Below are 9,176 nucleotides of genomic sequence, written 5' to 3' on the forward strand. Positions count from 1 at the left end.
AGAAAAATATTAACATAGAGATGTCGATATTGTTCAACAGCTCCCAACAAAAAATGCAAGTAGCCAATGCTAGGGGATGATTTTGTCCAAATATCTTCCACGTGAAACAATTATACAAATATTTCTTAAATGAAACAACGATAGAAGAGATATTACCCAAAAAATATCAAAATATACTAGAAAATTAAGCTAAATATGTCTCTAATCCAGATAATTTTGATTACATCCAGATTTCTTCTAAGAACAACCAACTTAGAAATGATTTGATATTATAACAAAAAGGAGAAATAAACTCCATGCTTTTTTTCCCTTTTCTTGAGAAAACTGAAGGCAGCATTCATCAAGAAACTCCCACCTCGGCTCATTTAGCACACCTTTTTGATCTTATAGCTCAACGGTCTGACTATAACTGTATGTATAAATGATATACCAGAGCTAACAAAGGTGACTCGAGAAAAGTTACATTCTTGTTTACTGTCATATCTTAAAGTTTCCTTAAGCATAAGAAAACGGAGGGAACAACAAGCAAACATACATAGGAGAGGAACAGCGGAAATAAATGGCGAATGAATGAGTTCAACTTTCAGAAGCAGCCAGCTAAGAAAGTCGTAAAAGTGTACATTATCTATGTAAAGCTCATAAAAACGTGCATATGAGAAAATAGAGATATCTTCAAAGGTTCTTGTTCTTCTCAGCATTGATTTCAAATGCAAGCTGCAAACGGATGCTTGTAAAATGTAAACAATTGCCAAAGAACTTAAATGCCACAAAGGGAGAACTCAGGAGCTGTACTATAACCAAATAATATATCACACAGCAAAACTTGATTCGTCTACGACCTCAAGCAAGTATACAAGCTCACAAAACAAGCACATTCTATAGCAGATATCAGAAAAGGCGTGAAATAAAGTAGCAGAAAAAGATGCTAAAATGACAATTGTGCAGATAGATATCAAATGCTTCAATCAGACATGAGAATTCCGTCTAAATCGTTCCTCGGACATTAAATGCACTCGGCTAGGAATGGCAAAATTTCAAAGATTGTAAACCAGAATAAGCAGTTTAAGATTCAGAACTCAATATTGTTCATAAGAGGTGAAATACAAAGAACAAACTAATAACTCCTTTGATTATGCAGAAGACTGAAAGCTTAGGAACTGACTTGAAAATCTGATTAAATGAGTTGTAAAGTAAGAGATAAGGATATAAGAGATAGACAGCAACACCACCGTTTACTTGGTCAGTCTTCCTTCCATTTCTCCTTTTTCTTCTAAACTAATTTAATTTAATTCAATTCAATTTTTTACTAATATATTTCAAATAGAGTTTTCTTTGCTTTTTTTTCTCTTTTGGCATCCTTCGTTAATCACAAATCTTTGGTCCCTCACATTTTAGTATGTCAATTGGATTACTTCATATTCTCATATTTATGAAAACCATTTAACAATATGAACAATGGCATGTTACCCAAGAGAAAGTTACCTATGTATCTTCCAATTGAAAAGAATAATAAGTAAAAACAATAATTTCTTCTAACACATTTCATGTCAAACTGTTCTCATTAAGGCAATGATATATATACCTTTTCAGCAGCAGTTCATTGCAAAGCTAATGACGACGGGTAGAGACAATGACGATAATCGACAATAGAGAGACGACGAGCAGAGACGATAATCGACAATAGAGAGACGACGGGCAGAGACAATGACGACGAATAGAGAGACGACAGACACAGATGAAAGCGACGTCGTCGTCGGTTGAAATCGATTGAAGACACAGATGAAAGCGTCATCGTCGTCGAGAGGGCAGCAAAAGAGATGAGAAATCGATTGAAACGAAAACCCTATCGCGCGGAGAGCAAAAGAGATTTGGGCGTGAAATTTCAATTTGGGCGTGCAAAGTAAAATATAATTTTTCTTTTTCTTTTTCATTTTTTCTTTTCAATAGCCCAATTTAAATTGGGCTATCTTCAAGGGCTATTAAAAGCCCAGTTTGTTGTAGTGTAAGCATAAACATTAAGTACATGTCAAACAGAAATCACCTTCTTAATAAGCAGACTAATAAACTTTTCAAAATAAGCGCCTAAAGTTCATAAAACCAAAGTTTTTAATAAAAGATCCATAAGGAACACAAAAGATAAAAAAAAGAACTCCGACTACATAAGCATAAGCATATATATAAATGTTGCAAATGTAAGTTTCGAGTCTTTATAAACCAAGAAATGTTCTAGTTTGCATCAAGTTGAAACTTAGCATAAACCTATCCTTAGCCTCCCTCCTCCAAAGCCATTACAAAACAACATGATTCCTATAACATAAGTCTAAGCGGATTGAAAAAAAATAGCTTTTCAATGTCTACCATAATTGTAGGATAGTAAACGTAACAAAGTATCAAGTTCCTAAGTACATTTCAACACGATTCCTAAAACATATGTCTAAGCAGATCGCACAAAATAGCTTTTCAATGGCTACCATTGCAGGATAGTTAAAGCAACATTCCTAAGTACATGTGATTCCTGAAACAAAATAGTTAAGTTACGTTACAAAACATAAAGCATGCTTACCTCTTTCTTTTAATAAATCTCCACCCCCATATCTTAATTACCCTCCACAGAGGCTTTTTCTTTCTTGCAAGTTTGGAAGTCCTAATAATGAATAGAAAACTACGTAAGTTATACAATTATTATTTCGTATGCAACATATTAACTCCTTATTTGATCCCTAATGGAGTTCATGATAAATTAAGTTAACATCATTCTCAAAGTTATTCCAAGAACAAAAGTTGCAACCAATAAGAAAACAACAAACAATGTAACAAATAGCAAACACTCTAAAAATTTACATCAGAAGATGTCTCTGAAAATCAAAACAATATATAAAATGCAGTTGCAAAATAAGTAAGTTTGAAAACTTTCTTACCATGAGGATTGGGAAGTGTTGCTATCAAAGATCTCTTGTAGTTCCTCTTCTATAAAATTCAACCTAAAAAATCAAGTAGACAATATATTAAACGAAATAATCCTTGTTTTTCTCTGGGAACCATAGCACAAGAAAACATCATCATTGACATACAACACATAAGCACATCTTTAATGGCTTAAATTGAGAAGTCCTAGTTTTGTATCTTATCTTCTTATAGTTTTTAATTTAGTCTATCACTATTCGTAAATGTTAAAATTAGATGATAATGAAACTTACATAACATGATACTTCGTAGATTGACAGAAGTTTGAAAAAGCAAAAAAGTCATCTAAGTGAGGAAAAATGAAGATTTTTTATTAATTCGAAAATGTAATATATTAGTTGTAAGCCAAGAACCAAGAAAAATGGTAAGGAACTCAACAATTTAACTTGCAAAAAAAAAATAGATTTACCCTTACTTTTTACTTTTACTGTAGTTTGGTGGCAAGTTAGAATGCTGGATCTAAGGGAATGGTTGCTAATAAAAATTCTTGAAACCAAAGCTTGAAAGAAAAGTGGTTAGTAGAAAAAGGAAAACATAAAAAAAAATATGTAGGGAATATCAAGAGAATTTGTAACAAGAATCAAAACAAGTTGTTCTTTAGATGCAAATTTAATTCACAAACAAAAAGTTGAAAAAAAGGAAAGAAACTCTCAAACAAATTGAATACCCATTGCCTTCTTACCTCTTAAAAGATTACCTTTCATTTGGATAAAAAAAGATTGTCGGAGTTTTTGGGAGAAAAGCTGGTAGAATGGAGAGGGAAGAGTAAAGAAGATTGCTAGAGTTTTTAGGAGAAAAGTTACAAAATGGATAGGGAAGAGTTCTTGGCAAAATGAAATTTATAGAGAATTTTGGTGAAAATTGGAGTTGGATTGATGAATTTTGAAAAGAAAGTGGTTAGTAGAAAAAGGAAAACATAAAAGAATACGTAGAGAATATCTAGAGAATTTGTAACAAGAATCAAAACATGTTTTTTAGATGCAAATTTAATTCACAAACAAAAATTAGAAATAAATGAAAGAAACTCTCAAACAAATTGAATATTTATTACCCTCTTATCTGTTACGACGTGATAGCGACACGGAGCGGCTGACATCCTCGATTATTTAACCTTAATAAATAGTAAATTTGGAGTCGCCACCAACCATATTAAGGTGTGATTGACCACAAAAAAATATTGGTATATATAAATTCAGATTTAAGGTTCGGGAGTCAGTTGTGCGTAGGAGAGGAAAATTTCATGGAAAATTTTCTTTATTCACCTTAAGAAGACTAAAATATTCAACTTTATAGGCGTTTAATGGAAAATTTCATGCATCTAAAAAATTAATAAATTCCAAAGAAAACACTACTCAGCCTCATTTTAAAATATAAAATTATTGATATACCTTGTTAATAAACAATTTATTAATTAATTTTTCAAAATGAAAAATTTCATGTATTTATGGAATTTAAATCATAAAATCCGTAAATGAACATTACTTCTTTTTCGTCTCAAATTTTCATATCCATATGACAAAAACAAATGAATTTTTCATACATTTTGTAATTATAAAAATTGAAAAATAATAAAAATTTGAAAATAAATAAGAATAAGAACAACAACAACAAGAACAAACAACAACAAGAACAACAAGAACAAGAACAAGAACAAGAACAAGAACAAGAACAACAACAAGAACAACAAGAACAACAACAAGAACAACAAGAACAACAACAACAAGAACAACAACAACAACAAGAACAACAACAACAACAACAACAACAACAACAACAACAACAACAACAACAACAACAACAACAACAACAGTAGTTAAATCTACTAAATTTAAATCAATAAACTTAAATAACCTAAATTTAACAAATTTGAAGCATATTGAATCAATTGGCTTAAATCTACTAAATTTGAAGCAACAATAAATTCAATTGGCCTAAGCCTAACAAAATTAAAGCAAGTAAAGGCAATAAACTCAAAATTAAAGCAAGTAAAGCAGAGGCAAACTTAAATGACTAAATCTAACAAATTTGAACCTCGTTGAAATCCATTGGCCTAAATCTGCTAAATTTGATGCAACAATATATTCAATTGGCCTAAACAATAATAAAATCAAAATTAAAGCACAGTAAAGCAGAGACAAAGTAAACTCAAATGACGTAAATCATCTAACAAATTTGAAGCACATTGAAATCAATTGGTGCTAAATTTGAATCAACAACAAAAGTATAATAAATCCAATTGGCTTAACCCTAACATGCCTCACTCTAACAAAATTAAAGTCACTGTTAAAATCAATTAACAAAATTCCAACAAAAACAAATTTGAAAAAGTACACCATTATAATTGATTACGATGGGAAAGAGAGGAAGTTAAAAAAAGTTATCTTTGGAGACCAATTTGACAGGATTGTGTTATGAGAGTGCAGAAGGTGATAGAGTCGTGAAGAGGGAGAGGAAAAGGAAAAGGTAGGAGAGTCGTGAAGAGGAAGAGGAAAAAAGTCGTGGAAGAGAAAATTAGGTGAGTTAAAGGAAAATAGAGAAGAGATTGATATTCATTTTTTTTAAGAAAAAATTAAATTCAAATTCAAATCCAACTTTTAAAATAAAATAAAACAAAGTAAATAAATAAAATTAAAAAGTAAATAAAAATAATTAAATAAAAATAAATAAATAAATAAACGACAAAAGTAAATAAAAATAAATAAATAAATAAAGGATAAAATGTTGTATCTACAACTTCTTGGAAGATTACCCTTTCATTGGATAAAAAAGATTATTTGAGTTTTTGGGAGAAAAATGGCAGAATAGTCATACTCGTGGTCTACCTTATGAGCCATAGCAGTCTCTGCCCTAGATTTCTTGAACAAACCTGATCCAAAAATATCAAATTCAACAATTGAGTAAACAAAATTGAAAGAATCGGAATCATTTGCAGTAGGTAGCTGAAACAGAAACATTTGAGGAGCAAGAGAATCCCCAAATTGAAAAGCGGGTTGAAGAATCCCCGAATTCTCTATATTTTCTCCAATTTCTATGTGATATGTTTTGTATCATTAAGCATTATCGTTGAATGTGAGGCAGACATTAAACATTTCCTAAGTTAATAGCTATTTATTTACCCCCCGAGTTAACTAGTAATTCATTTGTAGTTGACAAATTTTGAAGGTAGAATTGAGTCAATTTGATCATATCTTGGGAATAATAAGCAGTATTTCAAACAGTTAAATAGTTGATATAGGTTCTAAATAAACTAACCTCTTGGTGGGTAGTACACTTGAACTTCTCTGTTTACTTTGCCATAAGAGCAAAAATTTGTTTCATTTCTACACTCAGAAAAAAAAGTATAAATCTTGAATGGGTCATTTTAGCTATAAAGATTGGGGTTCCATTAGTAACAGAGAACAATAGAAAACTAACCACGATCATTTTCTTGAATACATATCTATTTAGAAAGAAGGTAAATATTGAGAGAAGCACTAAAATAAGCCGAACAATTGTGTAATGCCACAAGACCAAAAATTTGTTTCATTTCTACACCCAGAAAAAAAAGAGCATATAAATCTATAAATTCACACAATTGTGTAATGCCACAAGACCAAAAAATTGTTTCATTTCAAACAACTATAACAAAATTCATCCTTCATAGAATTGAATTATTGAGTAAACAATGAAATTTCCAAACAAAGTTACAAATCAAATGACCACAAATCAAAAAATTAGAACCAACAATCTAGAACTGAAGCTCAAGTCAACAAGATATTAAGAAGTGCATAACAACAATTTTCTAGTATAGAAAAGAATGAGTACCTTCGAGCATAGATTTGCATATTAGCAGGTGTCAAGGAAGAGAATCAAAACTTGAGGGTGGGACAGTAGGCTCCTATTAAATATGAAAATCATTAAGAACAAGAAGATCATGAACTATCAAAGTAAATATGAAAAATTCTAAGATAAACATAACATTAGCCACAGAAAAAAATACCAAGAAAATTAGCAATGAAGTTTCTTAAAAGAATATTTTACTCTGTAAAAAAAAAAAGAAATGAAAAGCCATGTATTTAACCCTCTTCTCTCCGAGGTGAAATGCGGCATTCTTTTGTTTGGATCTATTTCAACCAAGCCTAACAAGTGAATATCAATATCAATTTGGGAGTGAACAACTACAGAACAATACAAATCAGTACTTACTGTCGAACTTAAAAGTTATAGAGGAGGAAATTAGAGATGTTAGAGATGCCATGATGAATTTTAGGAGTAGAGCTGCATTAGCAACATAAAGAAGAGTGATAGAATAGTTTTAACCAAATTTATATTCTTCTTTTTTAATTTCAAGCCCTTTTACTAACTCTGCCTTACAAGTTGTAACCAAAAGAAAGTGTACAGAACATGATATAAAAAGCACTTCAAAAGTTCTAAAGCAAATGCATTCTGATACAACAACAAATGCTTTTGGTCTAAAGGCAAGTTTATAAACAAATCCATGCTGTAGATGAAGAATAAAACATGAATAAAAACAAAATGATGTTTAGATCTCATAAGCAGATAAAATGAAAAGGTGCACATCACATTAACATTATAAGAGGGAGTGAGTGTCCTTATAGGAAACTAATATTTCAGTTGAAACCGAAGAGATTTATGAGATGCAAATACCTATAAGAACCAATCATATAGAGCAAAGAAGAGTGAGTGGCCAAACAAATCAGAGACCGTACCTTCAGCTATCGACATAGATCCCAAATTTCCACCACTTAACAAATTGGTAAGAAGATTGCTAGCATTGTCAAGAAGATTTCTTTTTGTTTTTGGTTCACCAACGTCAGTTGATTGGCATCCACACAAACATTTCATAGGATTGCCCCATAAACAACAAGTTTCACAACACATAACCACATCCTTCCCCCTTCATCTAACAACCCTAAACAAAACAACAAAAACTATATCAAATTTGGATGAATTAAGATCCATTACTAACTCCTTGAGTTAACATGAAACCTGCAAGAATTTCATTCGCTAACTACACTAAAGGAAGAAGATTGAAAGTTAAACCAGGAATGATATTAGTCGCAACACTATTTCCAGAGGTAAATTTAGGAGAAAGTTAAGATAATATTGAAGGGATGAAAACCCTTTACAGCAGAAGAATTACAGAAATCCAATTTTAATTGGAACCTTAAAAAATACCAATACTTTAGTAAAAATTACAAAAACAATTTTTATGGTTAAACATGCTTTGAAGAAAAATACAGAGAAGAAAACTTACGCTCGTTGACGACTCTGAATCTACCAATCACCAATTTGGGCACCACCACTTGGAAATCTTTCTATTCTCTGATTGAGATTGTTTGTGGAAACCAAATTGGATTAAGAGAATTTCTTTTAGTTAGAGAGGAAAAAAAATTTGAGAGAAATGCAATGATCCTCTTTTTTGCAAAAAATCAGAAAATGCCTTCTGTGTTTTTGTTAAGCAAAGAATTTCCTGTTCTTCAAACAAAAGAAGAGGGAAGTTTGAGAGAATAAATGGGAACGTGGGAAAACCACCCACGTTCCTTATTAATTTAATAAATAAATATTTAATTAATTAATTAATTAATTAAATCATATTTAATTAATATTTCATTTAAATCATATTTAAATGAATATCTCTCACATAACCTATAGTTTTAATTTAATTAATTAAATTAAATTAAATTAAATTAAACGGAATTAAACTAAAATATTAATTAATTCTCCAATTAATTAATTTCTAAGTTAAATATCTTATATTTAATTTAATCCAAAATTTGAATCATATTCAAATATAAATTTCTCTCATAACCTATAGTTTTAATATGAATCTAATTTACATTAAACTAATATTTGAACTCATTCAAATATTTTATTCTCTCGTAATTTAGTTTTGAATCATATCCAAAATTAAATTGATATAATAAAGGCTAATTAAAATATAAACTTATTATAATGTATCAATATACATTATATTAATTCCCAAAGTAAATTTGAATATTCCAAATTACAACCAATATAAATAAATCTCATTACTCTTTATGAGCTAGGATGGGACCTAATAGACCTACAGATCAGAAACTACAACGATATGAGATTAATTAGCTAAACTCATTAACCACATTAATCAATATTCGTTAACTGTGTGTACACTCCACTAAAGACTCACAGCTGAACTCTTCTCACTGTAGATATATTTTTGTGTCCACGGA

General features: G+C 30.3%; 1 long non-coding RNA gene across 1 annotated transcript; it reads right to left on the bottom strand.

Moving 5' to 3' along the window:
• Positions 1-2,275: 2,275 nt before the first annotated feature.
• On the bottom strand, positions 2,276-6,842 carry LOC103490420 (uncharacterized). The gene is made up of 5 exons (XR_007815465.1): positions 6,769-6,842; positions 6,217-6,284; positions 5,787-5,830; positions 2,919-2,981; positions 2,276-2,644 (listed from the first exon to the last, which is right to left on the bottom strand). It is a non-coding gene; the product is annotated as an uncharacterized LOC103490420 (long non-coding RNA).
• Between the last annotated feature and the right edge of the window lie 2,334 nt (positions 6,843-9,176).

Source organism: Cucumis melo, chromosome 11, assembly GCF_025177605.1.
Source record: "Cucumis melo cultivar AY chromosome 11, USDA_Cmelo_AY_1.0, whole genome shotgun sequence".
NCBI classification, from domain to species: Eukaryota; Viridiplantae; Streptophyta; class Magnoliopsida; order Cucurbitales; family Cucurbitaceae; genus Cucumis; species Cucumis melo.